General features: G+C 41.3%; 1 protein-coding gene across 1 annotated transcript in view; it reads left to right on the top strand.

The window, feature by feature from the left end:
- The window catches only part of LOC130597664 (cadherin-4), a 451,693-nt gene that overhangs the window by 131,857 nt on the left and 292,533 nt on the right, over positions 1–27,303 (top strand). The gene's annotated exons all lie outside the window — the stretch shown is intronic.

Raw genomic sequence — 27,303 nt, forward strand, 5'->3', positions numbered from 1 at the left:
ATATGAAAATTGAATATAATCATTGTCTTTTCTTTCTTATGTGTGATAAAGGCTATGATGTTTGCTGTCAGAATGACAATACTGATTGGGTTTCGTGAGAGTTTCAGCTGATGAAGTGTTGTATCTAACTCAAAAGGCAGCCCAGCATAAAATGCCAGTTTCTATTTCCCATCCTAATGGAAAACATACTTGCTTTCTCAATCCTATCTTGCTTTTATTCAACAAATGAGACAGTCACACCTGTAATAGATTAGAATTGATCATATGTGGTTCGTACACCACTGTTAGCCCTTAAGGCATCATTATTTTGTCATCTTCTGCATTGTGTGATGCATTGTTCCTAGGTTTTCAGGAACACCTGTAGCATTCATTATTCTCCTATGTCTGGCAATTCAACACGCTAAGAATGTGAAAGGTAAACGAGGCAGGAAGCCATTATAAAAGGTGGTTTTGTTAATTGGTGATTGCTGCAGTGGGAATGGTTATCTTTGTTTTGCCACAGAAAAGCTGTACATTTTTATTCTGTAAATGGGTTGATACAAATGAAGCAGAGTGATAAAGTTCTGGGCTGGAATTCTTTTTGCCTACCTACCGTATGTATAAAAAAATAAACTAATATGCATGTGTATGTATGGTGTATAGATATGAAAAGAACAAAAGGCCCTCTCCCTGAGTTTCTCTGGGGTTTTAAGTCTTGAGATGCATCTCTGTAGTGAATGGAAATTCTTTTTCCATTCACTTCATTTTTTTTCCCTGTTCACTTCACTGGGTTCTAGACAGGGGCTTGTGAAGCGATTTCATAAATTAGAGATAAAATGAGGACATGCAGTATTTCCATGTTCTCAGAATATCTTCTGTGACTGTAGCTATTCCATGCTACTTGGGGACCTGTTCCAGTTTTAACGGTTTCCAGAAGTACCACGGGCAGAGAAGGTATTAAAAAGAATTACAGACTTCTGCAAAGATTGACAAAATAAAGCTGATGGGATTTTCTCTTTCCTTGAAGACTGGGTTAAGTAATAATACCTCTGTGTGGTGTTCAGAACTACCATTAATTTTAATCAAGCAGGGATAAGTACTTTTCCCTTTCTGCTTGGGACGCGATAATGCTGAGAAATAGTGTCAGAAAGACATTGTTCTTGGATTCAGGGAAGAGGCTGTGCAGGTCCCTACAGGCTGTTGGGGGGTGGGTGGGTGTTGCACTGAGCAGAGGTTGTGGGGATGGAGATGGATGCATTAAAATCTCTTCTGGTGGTGTTTCTAGGAGAGGAGGAGGAGAGGTGGGGAAGCTCATAAATACAAACCCCATCTTGTCCATGCAGGGCAGTGCTGGAGCCTCTGGTAGCCAGATGCTGGCAAAACTATTTCTCAGTATGTGTGTTTAACAAGACTTCCTTGGGTTTCTGGTCTGCAGGGGAAGAGGAGACAGACTAGTGGTTACTGTAAAAGTTCTGTATTTCTCTCTCATAAAGTGAGCTGTAACTGTAAGATCTGAAGAAGAAAGGAATCCTATTTTCAATTCCATGATTTTCCATTATCATCACTGCATAAAGTTAAATGCCAAATGCACTGGTACAGCAGCAGCAACTGAACATTTAATTCATGTAAACTGGGAAAGTATATTAATTCTAGCATTAACTTTCAAATATTGCCCTTTAAATTCTTATTAATGGATGAATGCATTCATAAATATTTTATAAGCACAAAAAACACACACGGAAAGATGCTGGAGAATGGTGGTCTCCTAGTGAAGCATCAAGTTGGATTCAAAACTTCAACTTTACTTAAAGGTCTTATTGTGCAAGTATGCCAGAGTCCTGTGAATGCTTTCTTATTAGCCCTATGAACTGGGTGAATTCACCCATGGTGATGAATTTCCACTTGAAATGAAATTCAAGCAACTTCTGAATAGCAGCCCATATACTTCATCTCCTCCGTACTCACTGGGTTAATTGAGGTAGATATCACCTGGTAAAAAAAGTCTTCAGAAGAACCATGTGCCGATGTTCTTAATAGTATTCAAAGAGACAGAATCTATCACCTTAAGGACATTGATACTACGATAAATTGGAAAGAACTATTTCCACATCTCTCATGTATATTGTATATAATGAGTCTCTGGGATGTCTCCACGCTGCTGATATGCAGCCTGCAGCAAAGTAGATACAGCTCGTTTCATCTTGATTTCAGACTGCAGCAGTTGACTTCTGGGGCTCAGAAGCTTAGCAGCAAACCAAATAATGCCCTTCACAGGCAATGACTTTTCTGGGCTTCATCGGCCGTCCAGAGCTGGATGATCCCAAGCTGTTTTCGTGCCTCAGAGCTTTGCAAGGGTGCTTGGCACTGTTGAAGACCGTTACGTAGTTGAATCAGTTCCTTGGACTTTCAGATAAAGTCTGACTTTAGTGCTCCTGCAGCACTGTGGTTTCTGCTCAGAAAGTATTTCAGAGTGAATGAATTCTGACCGTTCCCCAGTGCGACTGCAGGTGACATTTTTTCCTCTCATTTTCTCCATGTCTCTTCCAAAATCTCCCATCACGCTACTGTGGCTGCCGTGGTAGTGTTTGCCTTCGTACAGAGGCACTGCATGAAGAATCCCTTGGTGGGATTGGTTTTGGTGCATTGAATGTCAGAATTAAGACTGTAAAAATTAGGGTGAGTCAGTTCAATTGACCGAGCTTTATCCAAGCTATACAAGTCCAATTGCAATAATAGGCTTCATTCTGAACAGAGCAGAGAGGAATGAGAGGTTTCATAACAGGGTTCACTAAAATGTACATTACTACTGTATTACTTACATTATGACCCAGTTCTGCTATTGTGAGCCTTATGGAAGATAAAATAGGCCATCAGATGGAGATAAATCAATGGAAGTAAAATTGAATGTGTTTATAATCATTTTAAGATTTTTATATGAGGAGAAGATTAATTAAATAGACAAAAGTAATTTTCAAAAGAGCCTTTTTAATACTAATTCTCAGATAAAAGGGTAAATGGAGAAATATATTAGGAAGCTTGTAAGTGCAGCCTAAAAGTGCTTGTTAGTAGTTGCTTGTATGAGCAGCAGAACAACAGCAAAAGGTCAGGGCAGTGCTGGGACCTTGGCTTTTCTCACAGTTTGGCCCCAAACTACATTACTTCTCTGTGCCCTGCTTAACCCAGGTGGGCAGGAAAAGTGCTTACCCCTGCAGCTGCTCTGAAGCTCGGTTGGTTGGTGTTACAGAATGTTAAAATGATAGAATCATAGAGCTATTGGGTTGGAAGGGACCTTAAAGCTCATCCAGTTCCAACCTCCTGCCACAGGCAGGGACACTTTCCACTAGACCAGCTTGCTCCAAGCCCCATCCAACCTGGGCTTGACAGGCTTTGTCCTGACACTGCTGTGTCGATTACAAGTGCAAATTTATCGTGAAAGGGGAGAATACTACAGGACAAAAATCTGTTTGGTGGCTGTTCTCAGAAATGCACCATATGCATTACCATCTTTGTATTGCTTTGGGTGCTTTTCCCCTGTGTGAGCATGTCAGGAGAGCAGCGAGCATTCACTAACCTACCGGTGCATGGCCCTGAGAGCATTTTTGTGCAAGAGATTCTCACCTTGAAGTAATGAATGGTTTGGCCCACATGGAAACCCTGGCAAAGGTTTTTAAAGCAGCAGGTGCTTCATGCAAAACCCCAAAGAGCATCACCTGTCTGTGTGGGCCACGTCAAGAGGCACATCTGTAATACAGACCCTGTTCTCCATGCACTTGTGATGGGATTGTGCTGCCTCACATTGTTTCTTACTCTGTTAAGCCATTTATTATGTCACTAAATAAAGAGGTGGCACAAATATATTTTACCCTTTACTTTATAAGTCCCTTTGCTTACATAAAGTTAATGATTCTGTACAGTTGGAAGCAAAATTTCAGCCTCTGTTTCACTTCAGGGGGTGCAGCAGTGGTCACACACAAATGCTGCGCCATGAGGTTTGACATGCAGTGATGGTATAGAACAGTGCAGGGAGATGGCAATGATTTCTTCTTTATGCTCCAGCCTTTCCCTCTGTTTGCTCCTCTCTTACTGCTTCCACTCTACCCACACACATAATTTCACAAAAAAATTCTCATGAATAAAATGACTTCCATTGAAGTCAGTGTGGTTTTGCAGATAAATCTTCAGGCAAAGTCTTGCCATCAGACTCTATATTGCAATAACAAAGCAAAGCATTGGAAACATGATGATTCATAACAATAGAACATCATTATCTCGATGTGCAGTAATACCTGTATATTCTATCTCAGCTTCAAGGTGTTTTTTTGAAATTGAAGTCCTGATCAGTTCACTCACGTTGCAATTTTTGTGTCAGCCAGAATCCCCCAAACTTAAACAAATGTACCATGTACCAATGCATAGGGATTGCTGTAACTTCTTCCTTCCTAGTCCATTTGTCTACCAGTGCCAATTGTTGGTAGCATTTTCTTGAGCTTTAGATATTTGTCATGCAGGTATAATTGAGCTGCGTGCCTCAGGTAGAGATGTCACGGGCACTGAAATTTCATGGACACATCTACAATGATTCAGCTGCTTCAGAGCCAAGTAAGACTGCCTGGCTGCTACACATCACTGAATTTCATATTGCTGTTACCAGTAAAAAGAAATGAAAACTCCACCATTATTCACAATTACAAATAAATGGACTATAATTGCATTTGACCTTCCCACACCCCTCCCCTCTTGAAAGGAAGGCAAGCAGGGGGCCTTTTTCCTTTCTTTTTCCTACTAAGCAGTTAGGAATGGATATATGCTATTTGAAAGTTTCCAGATTGTGCTTGCACTTAGGAGATGTGAAGTGTGCTGGAATGGAAGCTCACCCATCCAACATGGGAGCGGGTTATGGGGATCTGAAAATCATGTAAGAATGACAGGTGGAAAAAATTCTGTAGTCCAGAGAAGATGGGGTTTGGAGCATGATGTGAACTTGTATGGGCAACAGCATTGTTGCTGTTATTTTATATGACATTTCCATACAGACCTTGTTTTGTCGTTGTTTATTGTCTGTTTTATGTATATAGTTTTCTTGCTACAAAAGAAAAAAGTAATGTACTTCCATGCTTAAATGTAGCAATGGTGACAGTTTTCCATATACTGTTCATGAAGTCATTTGAACATTTGTATGTTAAAGTATCTGCTGTGTCAAAGGACTGTTTGTCCTCAGCTTGTCATCTTGGACATCTTTCCTTGGAAAATTAAACAGTCCTACTACTGTGCTTAAAAATAAACAGATACTTAATCTCCATAATTCTCCATGATTTGATGATATAAACTAGAATATGTGGTACACATAACTAGAAACATGAAATAGTGGATTTCCTGATTATTTAAAATGGTGCTGCTTTCTGGAGGGAGGAAAGCTAAAGTGAATAGTGTTAAGAAACAGCTTTACAAGTGTTCATTTAAAATTTAGATGAATTCACCTTGGCCATGATTGCATCACTTTGCTCTTTGCTTTCTGCATGCATTTGGGCAGTCAGCTTTTACTGCTGAAATTCAAAACCAAGCTGCATTTGTCACAGTGTGAAATCAGCTTCAGAGGCTGTAGAAGAAGAGAGAAAGCATAACTAATTGAATTTTAGGCATTTTGCAGAATGGAGGTGGGGACAGGAAGCAGGGGGCATTGATGCTCAGGCCCTGCTCCTGTAGTAAACACTGGGGGAAGTCAGTGGCTGCTTGTGTAGTCACTTGCTATAGGAGCTGGTATCAAGGTACATCCAATGGTGACTCTTAGGAGCAGGAGATGCTAAAAGTTGAGAAGCTTCTACACTCGGGAGTTGGTTGTCTGCACTCTATAGGTTTTCCAGAGTCCCAGGCCTGCAGCTTTTGAGTGGTTGCCCCCGTCTTATCCTTGAAGACTGTGCTTGTGCTGTGGCACGGAGTGGAAAATATCTCTTCCAGGGAGTGGGAGAAAAGTGTTTCCTGTACAGCACTAACAAGAATATGATGCATTCAGCTGTGTGTATTGTGTGTGTGTGTGTGTAAATAAGATTGAAATAATAATGACTTTGTAGAAGGATAAGAAAAACACCCTTTCACTGCAAGCAGCTAAATTTGCAGTGCCTGCTGTTGTTAGACATTAAGCTGTTTGTCCCCAGTTAGCATTTACATAATATGCGATCTTACTGTTTTCTACATCTTTATGACTTTTTCTAATAAAAGAATTCTGCTGTTGTGCTGGCTATGAGGAAAGATGTCAAACTGTTCATAGAGTCTAAACAAAGGGCTTCTTACTTAGCTTTGTGTTTTCATTGTATACATATTATTGCTGTGCAACTTCTGCTGTGGCAGTATGGGACTTTGCCGAAACAAGATCTTTCCATTATTTAGAAACTGTAGCTCTGGATTACAGTCATGGGGAAGTGCAGGAAAGAGTATTTAGTTTTCCCAAGAAGGGCTGGTTGAAACTTTGATTCATGCAGAAAGAAAGTAATATGCTTCATAGTTGAAAGGTGTAAGGGAAAGCGCTGTCACCTGCCGTTGCAGTCACTGAAGATTATTTTCGTTTTTTTTAATATCATACCCAGGTGTGTCTATCTTTCAATGAAATGGTTAGCATAAATCTGCCATGTGCATTGGTATTTCTTTTTTATTAGCTTTTATTTAATTGGGTAAAAGGTAATCTGTTTTTATTAATTGAATTGCTCTCCCTCCTCCCTGTGTCAGAGGCAAAGCTTCCCTTGGAATTTGTCTTGGAGGGGAGAAAACAAGCAAACAAAACTCAGAAAACACTGGTATACCTGAAAGCTGAGAGCTTTCTGTGTCTTTCCCCCGTTTTCCTTGCTGCTGTCCTTAATAGCTGCTTTAATTGACTCTCTGGGAGACTGCTGCCTCTATAATCTGCTTCAGCACTCCCTTTCTCTCCAGTAAACCCCTGTCCTCATGTGTGTTTAGTCTCTCAGAATATGAACATCGCTTTGAGTGTTGAGCTGACTCTTGAAGAGCCACCAGCTGGAAGGATGTTCTGGCCTTTCCTCATGGATTGTAGCCCCACGAGCTCTCATGGGTTGTACTGAGGTGACTCTGAGCGTGTTATGTCTGGGTATATCCCTGAGCCTCGCTAAATACACTGAACAGGAACTGATGCCTGTTCAAAACTGCTGCTGATAAACTTAAGAAGAATTTGTAGTACCAGCTATATTCATAAGGAACTAGCTTTGGGATGATAATCTTCAAGTTCGTCCATTGCCTGCACTGAGCTATTACAAACCATTCAGGAGTGACTGCTACCACTGATGGAATTTTCAGGGTAGCCATCACTTCTGAGAGGAAGTGAAGAAGATTTGAATTCTAGCAGTGGTTTATTGCCTTCTGTAGAGGGAAGTAAATATTGATACAGAATGCTTATTTACTGATCAAGGGTAGTGTCAGCAGAATTAAGGTGTGTACTTTTCATTACAGAAGAAATAGAAGCAATTGATAGAGTTCAGAGTGATGTATGAGACAGTGTAATTCAACCCTTCATGGGTTTTTTTATTTTCTTTTCCTCTCCTCTTGAGAGGTGTGACTGGGCAGTGATATGTAATAAATCTCCCTAAAATCTGTTGATTCTCAATACCTGAAGGGGACCAGCAAGAAACCTGGAGAGGCACATTTTACAACTGCATATAGTGACAGCACGAGGGGGGATGGCTTTAAACTGACAGAGGGGAGATTTAGATTAGCTATTAAGAGTACTGTAAGAATAGTAAGGCCCTGGCACAGAGAAGCTGTGGCTGCCCCATCCCTGGCAGTTTTCAAGGCCAGGTTGGACGCAGGGGCTTGGAGCAAGCTGCTCTAGTGGAAGGTGTCCCTGCCCATGCCACGGGGGTGGAACTGGATGAGCTTTAAGGTCCCTTCCAGCCCCAAACCATTCTAGGATTCTGTGACTCTATGTAGTGTTTAACAAATGCCAAGTGCTGTGTCAGTGGAGAGTCCTCTTCTGCAGCATCATGTTGATAATGTTTCTCTAATGTGAGGACCCCTAAAGGGCTGTGGTTGTGGTAATCCTCCTTCACTTAGGCAGCATCACCTCTTCAGTGGGCTTCAAAGGCTGCTGACCTGGCCAAAATGCCCTTCTGCCTTGGATTACATGCAGGTATGGCCTTTTCCCTAAGCCAGGGTCATGGATAATATTGGGCAGAACTGGGAGCAGAGCCTGGATCCTCCTGCTCGCCGCAGTTTCCCCCTGCCCAGGCAGTGAGGTTTCACATTGGTTTTGGGGAGCACTTCAGTGTTAGCAGGGGGTGCTGCACATATGTGGCAGGCTGAGGAACAGACACCCTGCAGCATAGGGAAAAAAATAAAGAGAAGGAATTAGTGTAACTTTACTACTACCCTGCTAGTAATTGCTGCTGGATCAATGCCTTGTATTAGCAGGACTCTGCTACAAGGGGAGTTTCAGCAGCATTGCAGTGTAGGCGCTTCCACTGGGGATTAGCACAGTCATAAATGTAGGAGAGCTTAAAAAAGGAGTAGCAGGGGAAAAGTATTCTATATCTGTTAATTATAAACCACAGATTGTACTCGCGGAAACAGTGTGGGGAATGAATACCTGCTATTGTCCTATTTCCAGCAGCACTTCAGACTATGAAAACTGATTTTATTTTAAAAGGCTATTTTATTTTCAGTATTACTTCACTCAGCTTGATCTGGGGAAGGTTCACCTTCTAGAAATCAGGTGTAAAACAATGCTTCTGACTGAGTGCTCTTAGTAGTAATAGTGTTATTTCTACGGTGATACCCAGTAATTAAAATCAGGGTTTTATTGTGCTGAGTACAGAGAAAACACAGGCAAAACCAGACTGATAACCTCAAATTTCTTACATTGTTAAGAGCTGAACAGTGCAATTGTCCATCTAAAGAAGACTATCAGGGGTTGCTCAGACTTTTACTTTCTCCATGTAACAACAAGAATATAAATAAGTAGAAGTCAATACCTATGGATGGGAGTGGAAGGAACAGCAGTGAAGATGATGCACTAAAAAGCTTTTAATTCTGTTAAAAATAACACAGCACTGTTATTTCCCTTCTCTGCTGCCTTTCACCAGCAAAGTTCTGTTTTCAGTCAGAATTTCAAAGACACTTCCTTTTCCAACAACCCAGCCTCCAAAACTGGGCTGGCAATTAATTGTATTTGTACATTTTGAGGCTTAAAGGCTGATATTAAGCATCTGCTCCGTTACTATTTAGCTACCAAAACAGCTACATTGTAGTGCTGAACACTTTATTAGTGTTTGCTCAGAGTACGTGAAGAGGAGGTTTGATAGCCTAGAAATTTTAAATGCTAATTTGTCATCACAGATTGTTTACCTTTTTATTATTACTATTGATGTTTTAAGAGCATTTTATGTAGGCATAAAAGAGAGAGATTTATCACACATGCTCCTGCTTGGCCCTAGCCCATAGTCACTGTAGTAGTTGACTGTCAAGAGCTGGGTGATTCACAAATTGAGATATCGACAGAATTTTATGCAACATTTTTCAGTTGCACCTTTGACATGGTTTTAAATAGCGCAGCCTTTCCAAATTTCCTAAAAACAAGTTTCTAGCGAATCATCCACCTAGATGACTCGTTTTCTGCAAAATTGAAATCGCTTACGTGCTTATGTTGGTGACTAACTGCAAAATTATCAAATGATGTGTTTTAATCCAATTACATTCTTACTAGAGTGAAACTTGCCTAACACTTCACATGCATTCAGCCAGGGCTATTGGTTTCTGGCATGAATTTTATGTTAGGAGCTCAACAGCATTTAAAGGCTTGTCAAGTTATGTGTTAATACTTGCTTGAGGTCTCAAAGACAACCCTAACTAAAAACACTGTGTGATTGACTTAATATGTACACTAAAGGAAATTATTAGCAGTACCAATGTATTACAGAATTATTGTAATACAACTCCTGTGATATCTGTGTGTAAATACTTAGAAGGGATGTGCGGCTTGAGAGAGAAAATTCATAGTAGTGGCAAGATTTAATAGGTTTAAATAAAGTTTTAGAATAGAGGAACCTAAGAGTGAAGCACTGAGTTTTACAGCCTTGTTTAAGAGATGTGCAGCTGTACAGGGTGCATGAACATTAAAAATTGTAGGATGCTCTGTAAGGGCTTCTGGTTATACATCTGTGTGATCAAAAACCCTTTCCAGAAATGTAAAATCTAATTATGTCACATTACTTTTTAAACAGCTCAGTGTATGCACATGCTATGCCCTTATTTGCAGTTAAGGATTCTTGATGCCTTCCACTGTAAGACTTTTTCAGTTGCCTGTAGCTTTGACAAGTGAAAAGAAATGATTCACGTATTTTGCATGGTGTGTGCCTGTGTGTCCCAGGTAGTTTGGGAAAGCTTCAGTCATGGTGGTCTAGACATACTCAACAACACGCTTTGGTGCAAAGCCATCCTGGTTTTTCAAGCTTGCATGATATATGTGCAGTTTTTCAGGTCTAGCGTAATGCTAGTGTGGGAACTTGACATTTGGCACAAGCTTGGAGGCTGCAAAGGGTGGTTTATTTCTTACAGAAGTTGTAACCAGATTTTCTTGGACTTTGAAAAAAGATTTGCTTGAACATGATCAGTAGAGCTGGGTTAAGCCATGGGTTTACTCATAAACACCAGATGCAGAGGTCTTGCCTTTGCTGGATTTTGCTGTCATTTCTTTGGTGTCGACACAAGTGCATGTGTAGCTGTGGTATTGAAAAGTAACCCAGGGAAAACCCCCAAACCCAGACCATGTTAGTTTTGAACTGAGTCCTTAGACCTCGCCGATGGGAAGGGAAGGAACGAGGGACTACAGGAGCAAGAGAGAGGAGACAGAGCCTGCCCTTCCAGTAGAAGCCAAAATTTAGATAAAAAGAAAGATAGCTCACCCCTCCTGCCCTCTGCTGCATGGTCTGCAACGAGAGGACACCATCCTTTCTCCATCATCTGTGTGATGAGATTGCTCTAGGGAGTTCCCCCTTGAGGGCAGCCATAAACCCTATAAAGATCAAAACATAGTGGGTGCTCTGCAGAGGATTCCTTAGCACAAATACATATCTGCTCCAGATTCTTCTGTATGTGCCCTTTACATTATGAGCTTGAAATACCTGAAAGAATTATAATGAAGAAGAGCTAATTATAAAGCAGGTAATAAAATAGCTTATTCAGGTGATGCTGTTTTATTACCATCTCATTATGATTAAATAATTCCTATTAAGTTCTGGATCAAAGAGAAATATCTCACATGAGAGTTTACAGAGTAGTTTAATGGAGTCTATTTATTGTATAATCCCAGGGTGAGTATTGGCTTTTATACTGTCATATTAACCTATTGTGACAGTTCTATGCAGTGCTCCTTTATGAACACTGGAGAGTATAAAGGGGGAATTTTCTCCTTCCTTCCTTTCTTTTTTTTTTACATTGCTGTCCAGCAGGCTGCAGAAGGGTTACTTTGCTGGAATATTTTGATCCTGAGCTTCTCTGCCTTTAAACTAACCATGAGGCTGTCTTAAGGCTCAGATTAAGAAAAAGCTCTGGGTAGCTTTTCGTGTTGTTTGTGCTGGTATTTGGAAGGATATGAGGCACAGGTTCTGCCCATGTAGGAGAGAGGGAGCATTGACTTTACAAATAAAATCCCTGCAGATGTGCATGATGAGCTCTTGGCACTTTAATTGTATTTGGAGGGTTAGTGGGGTTTTGGGTGTGGGTTGGCTTTTGTTTGTCTGTTTTGGGAGGGGGTTATGTGTGTGTGTGTTTTTCTGTTGGTTTTTTTAAGTGGTGTGTTTTGGGGTTGACGGCTGCTAAGAAATAGCCGCAAACAAAAGTAACAAGTTAGAATCCTAAACAGAAATCACTGCAAAGGTATAACCCAGATTAAGCAGAAACAGGAGCTTTCCCAGGTACATTTACACCCTGATGTGCCACATGCCAGGGATCCATTTCCTCTGCCAGGGGCATTATTTATTTGACAGCTTGATAACTTAAGGTGAAGAGTGTCCCATGCAGTGCCACAGCCAGTGTCATCCTGGGGTGATGCTGCTGGCTGCTGTGGTTCACCACCTGCAATCAAATAACTTGAGTGTACTTAAGGGATTCGGGAAGATTTCAGCTTGCTTTGTCACGGAGCAGCAAGTTGACCCTCAGGATTCCCCTGTGATAAATGGTGTTTTAACCTTCCGGTTCTTGGAACAACATGACTGTAAGACAATGGCCTTTATCTCATTTAAGGTATTAAATTCTGTAGTAAATGTCTTAACTTAGTGTTAGAAAAGAGTGATATAGATATGTGTAAGATAATCGGCAGTTTACAAAGAACTCGGGAGTTGTGTGTGTTGTTTTTCATTTCAAGTCACTGAAATGGTTTTGAGTGGAGCTGACTCATGATGTTTGACTACTTCAGGCTGAAATGCTGGAACCAATATCATGTGATGGATATGAACCATCTTCAAATGAAGGAGATCTATTGAAATACTTGGCGCAAGCATTTTGCAGTCATCTTGATTATTGGAAATGTTTGTACACATTTTTAATGCAGAATTTCAAATGTGTGTACAATTTGCTCTGTTTGGTTCATAAGCTGAGAAACAAATATGTTTTAATGGAAAAAACTTTTAATGTATTTGCTCTGTAGATGAATTTGTTTGGGAATAGATCTTGCCTTGATGTTTATACTTCCTGTTTCTGAAGATCTGGTTTCTCTTATTCCTGAGGGAGGAAAGGAATTATTCACTCATTTCCTTTCATTTCTTTTTTTTTTTTTAATTTAAGATTGCAGCAAGGAGATTGTTTAACTGCACTCAATTTATTCTCAGTACAAATTATTGTCTTTCATCCTGTGTATGGCAGTTACAGCTTACTGCTTTGGAGTTACCCAAACCTGGTAGCAAAAACAGCTAGGCAAAGGTTTGCAGGTGTAACCCTTGCTGCAGTGCTGTTCTCTTCACACTACATGTGCCAGCCACGTTTGTGCGCACGGTGGCTTGACCTGCATGTGCACCTCCTTTGATGAGGTTGCACTAATTAGGGACAGGGCTCTGTGAGCTGTGGGGAAGTACAGCATGCCACAAGGAGATCCTGGTTTGAGCAGAAGTCCTGCGTTGCTGTTGGATGGGCTTCTTCAGAGCAGAGCCAGCTGGAATGTGGTACTGTGGTTCACAGTTAATCTTATAAACAGGGCATAAAATTAAAAATGAAGCCAGGCAGAGTTTCCACACTGAAACGTTTCCAAGCTGTGATTGTACAACTCACATTTGAAAAACTGCATTGTAACTGCAGCTACACAGGGAAGGCTACTGAAGGTCTACAGGCTCCATCTTCAAGACCAACCCTAGCTCCTCCTGTTAGAAGAAACGCATCACTTTGACTCAGGGTTTAATTATGGAGTGATGCAGGTTTGGTGTGAATGTGTTCAAGTCACATGTAGTTTCCTTGAGATCTTGCCATGGAGCAAGCCTCTTGGAAGGTGTGTCGATAAGGAAAAAAAAAGAGCTTTTCTTCTGTGTGTCCATGTCCTTGTTTTGGGGCAATACTTGCTGGAGGGTTGTTTGGGAAGTGTTCTGCATTCAAGAAAAGGTTTGGAACATGGTGATTACTTAGTCCTATTTTGGATGAAGCTTTGCTTCATTCAGGAATTCTCATCATTCTTACCTGGAGCAAGTGTGTTTGCCCCAGACTCTGTGTGAGAAGGAAGCCTTTCTCGTTAAATGAAAAGAGACTGGGATCACTGAATATTGCAGGTTTTGCTTTGGGTACCCAAAGCTGGAAGTTGTTTAGTCAGTGCTGAGGTCCCCAAAATATGGGCTGTGCTGAGCGCCCCTTTGTAAATTCATCCCTTCACCTTCCTTTGCTGGAGCTTCAGAGCCATAAAAGCATAACTGCACTTCTTTACCTCCCAAGGGTGTTGAGGGAATGAGTGTTTCTCAATGCTACTGAGCGGTACTGTGAGGAGTGAACATTAGGGTGACCAGGGGGAGTGGGATACCTGGCACCATGCAGGAGGGAGCCTGTAGAAAGCTAAACCACAAACTGTTGGGAGAAAGGATGAAGGTGAAACTCCTGCCAAATGAGATGAGGAGGACCAGAGAGTCCCCATGACTTGGCAGGGACTGAGGTTAATACTTGCTGAATAGAGCTGGAAATTGGACGTGGTAACTTACTTCCCCTAGCATCACTCAGGGAAGCACTTTTTTTTAAAGGAGGATTTAGATAAAATTGCTTATTAGTAAAGTGAGGATTATCCAGGATTTTAAAGTTTGTTCTTATCTCTGGTGTTATTCAAGTGTGCAAACTCGAGGATGTTTCAGTCCATCATGGATCTTCAGCTGTAAAAAGCAACAGACAGCCTTACTGGACTGAAACCTGTCTGTAGCTTGAGGGCTTTTACAGCTGTGGAAGATTCATGATAGACCAGGAAGAAAAAGGGTGACAGAATTTGTAAAGAAAAGTGTAAAATTGTAAGCCAGAGCATCTTTCTTTGATTCTTTTTTCTCTTTTCTTTTCTTTTCTTTTTTCTTTCCTTTTCTCTTTTCTTTTCTCTTTTCTCTCAGCATCAAATGGATTATTGCAATTTCAAAGTGCATGATTGAAATAGGCTTTTTTATAATTTGAACATTTTCATCTCCCTTGAAGTGTCTTCTCCCCACACCCTCTTTTGCCATCATCTGTCACTGTGTGTACTTGACATCAAAAAGACCTTCACTGAAAAGTCTTGGTGCTGCTGCTGCTGTTTTGCCTTGCAGTTGCTTGGAGCTTTGCCCCACACTGAAATAAAGGTTGGGATGAAGGGGAGGGGCCCTTGTTTCCCTCCTGAGTAACTTCATAGCTGCTTGTATCATGTGGCAGCACTTCAGAGGTGTGAGTCCATCAGGCAGTTTCTGGTGCCCATCTGTAGAGGTGTTGGACTTGGACGTGGCTAGAAGTCACCTGTGATGGAACTTAAAATGGGGTCCATTAAATGGTGCAGTGGTCTTTACTATTGGGTTTATGGGCCAATGCTGCATTTGTGTTGTGCCCCGAGCAAATTCAGCTGGTGATCCCTTTCTGCCTACAAATTTGGCTGCATGAATAATCTATTTTCCAAGTAAATCCAAAAGCAGAAATATGTATCTGTTTGGATTGATATGCTTTGAAAGATTATTTTTCTACCACTCCATCTCTCTTTCTCCTCATTTGAAATCATAGAATCTTAGAATGGTTTGGATTGGAAGGGACCATCCAGTTCCAACCCTTGGCACCACCCCTACAAGACAAGGGGAGAGGGACAAAAATGAAGCTTCCTCAGACAAACCTTCTATCTGCCCTGGTACAGGATAGTGCATTTCAGGCAGTTATGGGAGAAGCTGTGAAACATTAAACTCAAGAGGCAGAGCTATGGAAGCATGTTGTGCTGAAATGATCTCTTTATCCTCACCTGCGAGCCGAATTCAAGCTATGCAAGCTGCCACCTCACCTTCTTCCTGTAAGACATGAGCTCAACTCTCTCATGTCCTTGAAGATCATCCTGATTTCCACATCAGTGAAGATCTGGGAGGAGGAGATGGTGCTTGCAGCTCCTCCTGCTGCCGCTGTTCTGCTTAGATCAAATAATCACATACTTGCCGGAGAGGCTCTGGCGCCTGGGTGTGCCAGCTGCCGGGTGTGTTTCATTCGGGCACACATCTCAATGGGTTGAGCACCTCATCCTGGAGCTGTTCCACTCTACCCTGAATACTGAGCTGTGAATTCAGCCGTGTTTAAGGGGCAGAGTTCCCATTTGCTCAAATGTTTTCACTTGTACCAGTGACATATTCGGGCTCACATCCCCTGTCTGGTGGGAGAGTGCAGGAGTTAACAGTTCTCTCTAAAATGATGTGATGTGCAGAGTGATGCTATTTTAGCCTTGGCAGCAAAGCAAGCTGAAAAGTTAGGAAAGGTAATCCTAGGAAAAGGAAAAAAAGGGAGTGTGGTCTAAGGCTGTAGCTCTTACTGCTACAGCTGCTGTTGCAGTAAAAGCTGTTATTGCTGCTCACTGCCCGTCTTTCTCCTAGGGGAAGAGCGTGTTGTATGACTGTCCTTTAATGCATCCTCCTTGTAGAAAACCTCTTTCTCACTCCCACCCGCTTACCTCACACTTCTGCTTCTTGTCTCTCCCTCTTTCCTTAAGAACAACATAGTTGGTGGCAAAACCATTGCTGTCTTGGCTGTGTTGTTAGTGCCCTTCCACACATGGGTAATTTCTGCTTCATTCTATTCCATTTTTGAGTAGGCATCTTGCAGGGTAGGAAAGAAATCTCCATTTTTCAAGGTAGAAAAATAAGGGTGAATTTCTTTCTTTCATATGGCATAACCCAACAAGTGAATATTACACTGCCACTGTCAGCTGTTCAGATAGCTCTGCTCCATACATGACACTTTTAAAAGGAGAATTTTATAGAAGGATGATTTGAATTCTCTTTCTGTGCTTCCAAAAGACAGAGCAAGCTTAAATTTTTGCTTTTTTCAAAACCTCAGAATAGACTTAGATTGATTTAAATCCAGTCTGTTTCACATAAAAAATACACAAAGGAGTGGAGGCTGTTGGTTTTCTGTTTGTTTGGTGGTGGTTTTAATTATTGGTTTATTTTGTGTTTCGGCATTATCATCCTGTTTCTACTTCCAGCTGGTAATGCTGATTTAATTTTTTTGTTAGGAGAAGTTTATATTTCATATTACATGCAAGTGTATTTGCACTGTGCTAATGTAATGTCTCTCTGTGGATTAGAAACATTATTTAGATTGTTATTCAAGGAAATGGTAGGTAGCGGGAATGAACATCCTGTCGTCTCTTATGGCTGAATGAGCTGTGCATCCCCAAAGAAAACTACAGCAGGAATAAAGATAAAAGTATAAGCTGAATAGGAGATAAAATATAGTAAAAAATGGAGAAGAAAGGGACTAGGCTGCTGATGTCAGAGTGACAAAACTTAGGCTCAGCAAAGGTGAGAAATGAGTTTATGGCTTTGTGAACATAATCTAGGTCTCTAGAGGCAACTACATGGGATTGAGATTAGTTTTTTTTATTATTACTACTTCTACTACTTGTACTACTATTAAATCTTGCATTTTACTCTCAAATTCATTTCCTTTCCCCATGTGTTTATTCATTAAGGAAGAGTATCTGTAAAATGCCGTGTTCTCTGAAGATGAGCTCCAGAATTTTATTATATTAATGAAGCTCGTATGTGACCTCTGTATTTAGTTCTTTGTGGTGCACCTTCCTGTGTCCTGGAAACTGATCAGGATCTTGAAATAGTAATATTGTTCCACTTGCTTCAAATCTGAATTCTTCAGCTCTCTGCAGCGGTAATGACGTTACATGCTCATGTGCCTAAATTTGACAGTGTAAGGCTACAATTCCGCAAAGCTTAAGCTTATACTTAACTTTAATCATGTACTTGGCCCCACTTCTATGCAGCTAAGCGTTTTGACGTGTGCTTTTGTCCCATTAATACTGATGAGGTTTAGGCATATGCGTCAAAATACTTTTAATGCATGGAAATTCAGCTATCAGTGAAATAGTGATTTAAGGAAAAAGCAGTGCCTTTAAGGCAAAAAAGGGCACAAACAAGTAGCAAACCCCATTGGTCCTTATATACTTATCATTGCAAAGATTGAAATTAATTCCTCTGTCTTTCTACTTTTAATTGGTATTTGGATGCTTTATAAATTGGGAGCCTGTTGTAATTTAGCAGGGGAAGTGCTGACCATCAGCAGGCACTTGGATTATGAACAGATGTTACTGTGCTGATAGGAGAGTTTGCCTTTTAGTCTGGCTTTTTAGCACTGGAAATTAGGGTCCCCTTTCGAGGCAGGACTAGCCAACAAAATGCAAGTGCTACCAGGTGAAGGTCACCAGCACACACAGCAGTGTCCAGCAGCATAACTTCGCTGAGCATTCAAAATCTGAAACAATAAATAAAGTGTTCTCTTGGCAAGGGTGGTCCCATGTCTTTTGTATTCCTAGGAGGTAGCAGTTGCTATGGCAACTCCTCATTTACTTGCTTTTTTCCTTCCCCCCCCCCCCCCCCCCCGCCGATAATGATATTAAGCAGCATGTAAAGGCTGCTAGCTGGTGCAGGGCTGTGCTGCTGTCCTGGAGCTGCAGTAAACTCTGTACCCTTCGTTCTGAAAACACTTCCCTTCCTGTGTTTGTGTGCTGTCCTCTCATCACTATGAACTGGCTGGTCATGTAGTCCAAAGCACTACTGAACTGTACAGTGATCCTGTGTATGTGACTGTGTTTATGTAGCCCTTCCCAGAGGCAGCCACAGCACATGCTTGTTTCTTTTGTGTGCTTGGTCCAAGAGTAAGAGCATTGCTGTTGGAGGTGTTCTTGGAGATGGACCTTCTATACCCCTGCTAGCTGCTCGCTGTCTGCGGGGCTGGTGAATCTTGCACAGCCCCGCTGGGAATTGGTGCTGGGAGGAGAATCTGAGGTTCTAATAGGAATCTGAGAAAGGTGGAGCTGAGCTGGAAAATCTGTAAGCTGAGCCTACATTTCTACATCACCAGATTTGTTAAGGCTATGCCTCAGCATTGTAGCTTAGTGCGTGCTCCCTCTAGGGACTTCCCATTTGAATACATTAAAGAAAACAAGGCAAACCAGCCAACATCCCCTGCTCCTGCTTTGGTCCAGAAAGTAAACCTTCTGACTTAAGTATGTTGCATTTGCTCAGCAGCATGTCTCAGCACTGCTTGTGAATGCTGGACTGTAAGTAGAAGTGTAGGTTTATGAGAGAAGAGCATGGTTTTGTCTGCAACTTCTAGGAGACTCCATGTCATGGAGCTGACATCTTTTCAGCGTATCATTTACATGATACATTTACATTTGATGATCATTTACATTGGTCTGTCTGTTTGGATTTTTTTTTCAAGTATGGCCATACCCTAGATTTTACAGTGCAAGTGACGTGCAGTGTACTGCAGCCAGGGCTCTCCGTCACATCCCCAATTCATAAACTGAGGTTGGTCCCATTCCTGGGCTCCTGCCTCTGTGCTCAGGGGGAGGAGGTTCAGGCAAGAACCTCCCAGTGCTGGAGCCCATGGAAGGAGTCTCTTCTCCATAAGATGCCATTAGTGGATCGTCCAACAGGACCCAAACTCCTTCCCAGTTTTGGGGGTGGACTGGTGGCAGGGGCTTTACTTCTCATTTGGAAGGTGTTTGCTCTTGGTAAATATTCTACAAGTTGATATAATCTGAGCTGTACAGTTGGTTCTCCCTTGTCTATGGGTGCAAGTACCCATTACCACAGTATGATGGGTGTAAAATAATTTTATATATTCTCCGTTTCACGGCCAAGTCAGCAACCTTAATTGCTTTGGCAGTGTTCCAATAACACTGGAATTGAATGGCGTCAGTGTTATCACACTGACTTCCAGTTGCATGTAGCTGTAGTCAGACAAACAGGATATTCACTTTAAAGCTTTTTACTCATCTCTTGAAAGCCATTTTGTCGCTGTGCATCAGCTGCCATGAGTAATTTCTCTTTCAAAAAGAAAGTATAAGCGGGAGTGTACAAAGGGGGATTTGACCGTTTTACTTGCACCAAATATCTTCCTAATTGTGTATACCCAAATACCTTTATAGTTTAAAAAGTTGTAGTTTCAGACTGAAAGCCTGTCAAGGGAGATAAAAAAAAGGGCTTGTGAATTTTTACCTGCTCATCAGAGTCTGACAATTATTAGAGAGCTATTTATAATCTGCTTGGGGTTTTATTTAGTATCAAGTTGACTGATATAAAAATGGGTATTTCTGATTGTAAAGTTTCTCGCAGCAAGTTTTAACAGGCAAAGATGATGCTAATTTCATCAGTGTCAGATTCTTTAGTTACTTTCACAGCAATGATACATTACCCTCATGACAGTGGAAACACAGCACTATTCTCTTTAATTTTAGTGATAAAAATAAATTGTAAAACATTTGATTTGTTGTTGGTAAGAAAAACAGCTCAGATATTTTAGTGAATGGCCTACTTACAGCTAAATGGCAGAATAATGCTAGGCTGAAATAATTTCTTAAACACTGTGTCATTACAAGTAATCTTGGAAGTGTAAATTGGCCTTTTGTAATGTTTATTTCAGCTGAACTACAGAAATGGTACTTCCTTTTACCCTAATCCTGTTACATTAGAGGCACAAACATAAACTCATTTGTCGTAGCATGCAGTGCGAATTTTTTACAACTGCTTGAATTATGCTAAGCGATCCCGTGCAGTCTGAGGAGCACCAGCAGAGGTTTTGACCTTGCTTCTTTTTGCAATCAGCAAAGTTAAAATTAAAATATCAAGAGAAACAATTTCTGTGGCAAAACTGTAGAAGTTAATAGAGTTGAATCTACTTTTGCGTTCATGTTCCTGTGGAGTCAGTTCTAGCCGCATTGTATTTCTGAAGCACATAAAAAAAAAAGGAATCCACTTCTTTTTTGATATCTTTGATGTAACAGATAAAACAGAAAAGCTTTAAATTGAATTTCTTAAGTGAATATTTAATTTGCATTTAATGCAGCAGATACTGTATGTTAATCAAATTGAAGATTATTATTAAAAATATTTGTAAAGGATGAATTCTGTTTGCAACAGTTGTTGCTAGATGTATTTAGAAGTGCTGTATAGTACAAGCAAGGGGACAAATTCTGTGCTGGTTTCTGCCCCAGCCAGTTTACTTTGACTTAGTAGAAGCATGGTTGAATTTTCTTGGTTGACATTGTTTCAGTTTCTTTTAAATGAAATGGATGGGTTGCTTACAGGCGGATACTCCTCAAAACGGGCATGGGCATGAGCAGTTTGTCTAGGCAATGAAAGTGCTTCTTTCTCTGTAGTCATTATTTGGGGAATTTAGGTGCACTGAGTTGGTTGGGTATTAGGCTGAATACCTGCCTGTCTGCCCGACCCACATGTGGGGATCTTCAGGGCTGCAAATCACTGAGCAGTGCGATCAGCCCACGGTGGAACTCACCCCTTCAAATACTTCCATATGTGGGATGATCTGTTTGTTTTTACAGTGTTAGTTCTCCTGATGAAACACAGGGAATGGCTATTTAATACTCTTCTCCATCCCATAGTCTAGTGTGTGACCAGATGCAAAACACATGCAGTGTTGTCAGCCTTGAATAGTAAAGGAGAATAAATTTTAGATTATAGATAACAATCTCTCTTTTATGCCATTGAGGTAAAATAATACTGGGCTAAAACATGCCAAGCTGCCAGTGATAGTTGCAACAGAATATTCAAAGGAAAAGGTTTTAAGAAGACTGGGTAATCTGATAATATGTATTTTTAAGGATATATGCAGAAAAGGAAATTGTACTTGTCACCATTTGGATCAATACTTTCAAAAAATCATAATAAATGCTACTTACTGCTACTAAGTAGAGCATAATTAGTATTAAGTAAACCAATATTAAAATGTATGCTATGCTTTAAACTGTTTGGCTGTATTAGCATTTAAATACCCTATTGTGTATTTGCTATTTCTTCCCTTCTTATAAAACTGTATTCTCCAGAGTTCAAAATGATTAATTTCCTTTAGAATACGTACAGTGCAAGGATTTAACAATTCCTTGTATTTAATAATTGCCTGGTAGCCAGGCTTATTATTTCGCATAAGCACTTGGGTACAGAGTCATCCAATATTAGGTCAATCATGCTAATAGCAGGATCTGCATAGCACTTCCCTTCTCCTGGCCCGTGGCTGCGGAGCGCCTGGCTGGGGAGGATGAGAACAACTTCCACTGCACAAGCATGGTATGAATTCATTTCACATGTCATCCTTCATTTTCTGCCTACGAGAACAATTGACAGCTGGATCAGGGGCTTGACATGTCTTCAGAGAGTTTCGCCCTCCTTGGCATTTGCAGACAATTGTACAGCTCTGTCGGACAAACAAAACCTTTTCCTTTTTCCTTTTTTTTTTCTTTTCCCTAGCAAACTGACTTCCCCTTCTCTTGCTCTTGCTTACAAGCAGCTATTCTCTGCCGTGCACAAGGGGCATCAACCACCAACATTCATTTTTACCCAGACTCCAGCTTTAGCCCTTGCAGTGTGATGAAGGGGTGTCCCGGTTTCAGCTTAGACCATGACAAGGGGGTTCCCTCCACCATGATAATTAATCAAAGGATTTATGGAAAGTCCTGTATAACTCTTGGAAATTATATTCCCTCTTTGTTTCCCCCTCATATAATCTAACCTTTTTTTCCCTCCTGCAACTGTGAATAAGTTATTAAATACGTGGCAGCTGAGCTGGTAGAGTGTTTTACATCCTACTTGCAGGGCTAGCTGTGAATATGATAAGTGTGCTTGTCTGAAAGATGGAGCTAAAAAGGAAAATCCTCCAAAAAAAAGGTGATGAGGCAACTTTTCTTTTAGCAGAGGGTGTTGAGAAAACCTGGTAATAAAAATGAACGTTGAGTTTGGGGGCTCGAGGGCAGTATATTGTAGCTACAGGCTGTTTTAGCAAGCAGCTTTGTCATCTCCGTATCGTTTTCCCTGAGGTGAAAATAGAGCGATTGGAGCTGCCCTAGCTGCTGAGACCTGGCACCTCTTGGTACCACACAGGGCTGAGTGTCCTCTCTGACTGCCTCAGAGTAGGGGCTGCCTTTATCCATGTTGTAGCTCTGTGCAATGAGAAAGGGCCTTTAAACTCATTTTACAGGAAGGAAACTGTGGCCTTGTTGTGGTTTCAGCTGGGATAGATTTAATTGTCTTTTTAGTAGCTGGTACAGTGCTGTGTTTTGGATTTAGGATGAGGATAATGATGATGCAGAGATGTTTTAGTTGTTGCTGAGCAATGCTTGCACAGAGTCAAGGACTCTCTACTCCTTACACCACGCACCAGCAAGGAGGCTGGGGGTGCACAAGGAGCTGAGAGGGGATACAGCTGGAACAGCAGACCCCAACTGACCCAAGGGATATTCCAGCCCATAGGGCAGCATGCTGAACAAAAAGCATGGGGAGAATTGGCCAAGGGGTGACCCACTGCTTGGGGACTGGCTGAACATCAGTCAGTGAGTGGTGAGCAATTGCATTGTGCATCACTTGCTTTGTGTATCCTTCTATCATTATTACTATTACTTTCCATTCCTTTTCCATTTTATTAAACTCTCTTCTGTCAACTGATTCTCTTCCCTATCCCACTGAATGGCTGGGTGGTGTTCACTGCCTGTCAGGTTAAGCCGTAATGGGCCTGTTAAGGGATCAACATGGAAAGCCTGAAATATCACAGACTGGTTTGTGTTGGAAGGGACCTTAAAGCTCATCCAGTTCCAATGTCTGCCACAGGCAGGGACACCTTCCACTAGAGCAGGATGCTCCAAGCCCCTGTGTCCAACCTGGCCTTGAACACTGCCAGGGATGGGGCAGCCACAGCTTCTCTGGGCACCCTGTGCCAGCGCCTCAGTACCTTTACAGAGAATATGGCTCCATTGTCACAGTTCTTGCACCACAAGGCCAGCTTAGTGCATCTTCTATAACTCAGCTCGTCAGCGGGAGAAAAAATCCCGTGTAGGTTCTGTTGTAAAAGCTTCCTCGCACTCACGTCCTTTATGGAAGTTCTCCTCGGTTGCCCCTCTCCTCAAGGTCCCTTCTGAGGTGGCAGTATCCGCTGTCAACACTGACCTCAAGGTTCCTGCCTTGGCAGCGGCTCCGTTACTGCTGTGAGGCAGGAGTGGGAAAGGGGTCCTTTGGCTTGGAATAGAGGCAGACGTATCAGTGGAGGCGTGCAGGGCTGTTCTGGCAGGAGGCAGAGGGTCAGCTGTGCCCCTTCCCAAATGCCTGCTGAAGAGTGGGAGCCAGGCCTGCCATCTGAGCTAAAACACTGTGGTCTTGTTTTGACAAACCTGCCAGTGGACATGGAGAAGAAATTAACCGTAACAGCCTCTGTTTGCTATGTAGGCTTTGCTCTGGTTAAAGTTTGAAGAGGGAAATATTTCCTCATCCCTGCTATTTCTAGGGGCGGGAAGAGAGTTGTTTCCCCACCTAAATAAAAGTGTGAGTCAGCTTTTTAGCTGAACACAATTAGTAATATATTTTAGGAACAGTTTTAGAGCTCAGCATTTTTAAAAAGACACTAAAATCCATCTTTTCTTTGATCCAGATGCATGAGCACTTAAAAAGACAATTAGGGATGGGATTTTAGAAGAAGGCATGAGCTTAATAAAGCCACAAATTAATGAAGGTATCCAATCAAGCAATTTTTTAAAGGATGGCAGGTGTGAGTTAGGGTGCTTCTGCTTCATGATGCCACAGGTCAGCCTCTTCTTGTGCACTGGGCAATTCATTTGTGCCCTTGAATTCTTCACCTCTTCTGAGGTGAGAGGCAGAAGACACCGCAAGGGAAATCACTGCTCCCCTTCTCAGAGGTTTTTTTCTTTGACCTGTTGTCTCCACAGGCCTCCAGGCATAAGTGATTTTATATTAATGTTCCCCTGAACGACTGAATAATGAAGTTGTGAGTCTGCACCTTTTAAGGCGATATCATTCCTGTGCAGTTGTCTGGAAAACGGGACTTCTGCCTCACCCACATGGGATTGTCAGGGACCACTCAGACCTGTGGTATCCTGAAGATGCTGCCCAGAAGGGACATCAGAGTCAGGGTCTCAAAACACCCTGGTAAACAGCGACATTATTGAGGGCTGTAAATGAGTGTGAAAATGTTTTGCTCCTGTTTCCTGAGAGGTTTTTCTTCCTCACCTGCAACCTGAACAAACCTCCTGCCCTGCTACAGGGTATTCGCTGTTGTTACGGATTTGAGACTCCCTGCTCCGATAAGCCTCTGAGTTTGACTTTCTGGACTGAACGTGTAGCCACCCATGGCCTTGCAGTACTGTTTTGTTTTTCATAAATGTAGGATTTCTAGCCCCTGTCAGTCTGTGCTGCTCAGAGATGGATAGCCTTGAGCAAGACTGCTGTTTGCTCTGGGTGTAGTATTGATAGGTGCTTAAAGAAGCACTGTGCATCCTTCTTTATCAAGAGGATTGCATCTCTGATAAGGAAAGGAACAATAGGAGTTGGATTGATATTTGATTTGAATGAGAGGGATTTCTTAGATCTCTCAGTCTAGGGAGGAGATGAGAGATAAGCCTTACAGAAGAATTGCATATGGTTTCTGAAATACCCAACAAAACTTTATTCTCCCTGTAGGCTCCTCAGCCCTATATCTTGTGTGGATAAAATTGCCATCAAATCTGTCTGCGCTCTTTCTGCTTTCAGAAAACATGTCACCAAGGTGAAGATTTAAATCAGGCTTTTAAATTCTAGTGGTAGTGGTAAAAATACATTTCACTACAGCACATTAATTGGTGAATTACAATTAATTTCCTGTAGAAGCACGTATTATGTTCTCAATAATACCACATGACACGCCGTAATCAGTATTGTTACGGTGAATTCTGAATTAATTATTAATGTCTTGCTGCTTATTTTAATGCCTCTGCTTGGGTCATTTGCATCTCTGGAAGGAAACCAGTGTTACATTCCATGCCATTGTGCATTTACTTTTGCTGTGATCACAACTGTTAGCTGAGGTTTGTTTAAGTAGAGTCCGACATTGTCCTTTATGGAAGAACAGGTTTTCCGCAGCCCATGGTCCTTCATACCCTGTTGAGCATGCCAGTGGGTGCCTACTTGTGGCAAAGGACTCTTCTAAACGTAGTGAGACCACCAGAATACTGTGTGCTTCCCTGGGTTCACCACTGACCTGGGGTTTATGTGAGCTGTTGGGTGTGATGGGGAAGGGTGGTGACCCCTTTTGACTGTGCGCAGTATACAGTGCCCTTATTGAACTGTTCATAAAACAGGTTTACTTGTGCTTGCAATGAATAGTAAGGGGAGGAGAGCAAAATGGCCAGAAAACACGAAAGCTAGAAGTAGGTGTGTAGTGGCTTTGATAATCCACCCTGATTTACAGCAGCTGAAGATCATACCCAGTCTCTTATAGGCAGTGGATAAAGATGGAGGCAAGAAATTATTATCATCTATCAGAAATACTCACTATTTTTGTGGTTTAATGGGACATGTGCATATTTTCTGTGTATCAAGTAGTTGATATGAGGGTTACTTACCTGTCTTTCCTTGAAATGTTTTCATTCAAATTGGGTTCCTCTTCCTCTCCACCTTATTTACCCTAACAAGTGAAATACTGATGAAGCATTCCGTATTATAACATAAAGTTGTTTTTCACTCCCCTTTTTCTTATGTATTTTCTGCGCAGGGTCTTTTGATTAAATACAAGAAGCGAGAGAAAGCTTAACAAAGGCAGTGGCTTCCTTCAAAGTGACCTGGATTGTGGGAGCCTTTAAAGTGGAAAATATACAGAGTATTCACTCAAGTGTATAGCAACTTAGGAAATATTTTAAAGACCATAAGGCTTGGTACCATATAAATAAAAATATTGGGGGTCATGTTCACCCAGCAAGCTGATACTTGTAGTAATGAATAAATACAAATATGAAGTTGGGGCGGTGGAGTGGTTAAATGTTAAGATTTGTGTGTGGTTTATAAATGGAGCTGGCTTTTTGAAGCAAGAGGAGGTCATACTGTATTAGTTTAATAGCAAGCAAGGTACAAGGTTTATTCAAGAACGTTATGTCCAAATGAGTCTTGAGGAATACTAAATCAGGCTGAGCTCTGATAAGCTAACTTTAAATGTGAGAAGTTTAATTATGTGTGATATGGCTTGGATTCTAACTGTTAGAACAACATAGCATTTGAATAAGGAAAGAAAATATATGCCTTATAAAACAACAGATAGGATCATTTCATAAATTAGCCATTGATTTTATGACATACACACTATAAACTTATGATGTTAATCGTTGTTAAGCATAATGAATAAAAGGCAGTGGTCTCTAGCACATGCTTAGGGAGCACTAGAAGTCTGATTCTTCCCTGATAAACGCTTTCTGTGATCAATGAAAGACCATGTGCGCTTTCTTCAAATATTTTGTATTGATGATGATCCTTTGTCATAAACCACTGTAAAATCCCAGTATCTGATTTCATTTGTTACTGCTAATTCTGGTAGTTTTTCAAAGATATTTTGAAGGTAGTAAATGGATAAAAGTATAAATAGATAAAATATATATTGGATATAAATATGTATTGGACTATTAAGGACACATTAATACAAAAAGCAGAAAATACCCTGTTTATAAGTAACCAAAAATCTATTTTGATATCAAGATAGAAATCCATCTTTGTGCCACAAGTCTCAAACTAGCAATAGCTTTTGTATTTTGCTGCTGCTGCAGCAACCCAGTTTATTGATGCAGAATCAGGTGCAGCTCCTGCACAGAGTTAGTCC

This window comes from Pezoporus wallicus, unplaced genomic scaffold (genome assembly GCF_028554395.1).
Source record: "Pezoporus wallicus isolate ANWC-B61680 ecotype Strahan unplaced genomic scaffold, APGP_CSIRO_Pwel_v1 contig_6783, whole genome shotgun sequence".
Lineage (NCBI taxonomy): Eukaryota > Metazoa > Chordata > Aves > Psittaciformes > Psittacidae > Pezoporus > Pezoporus wallicus.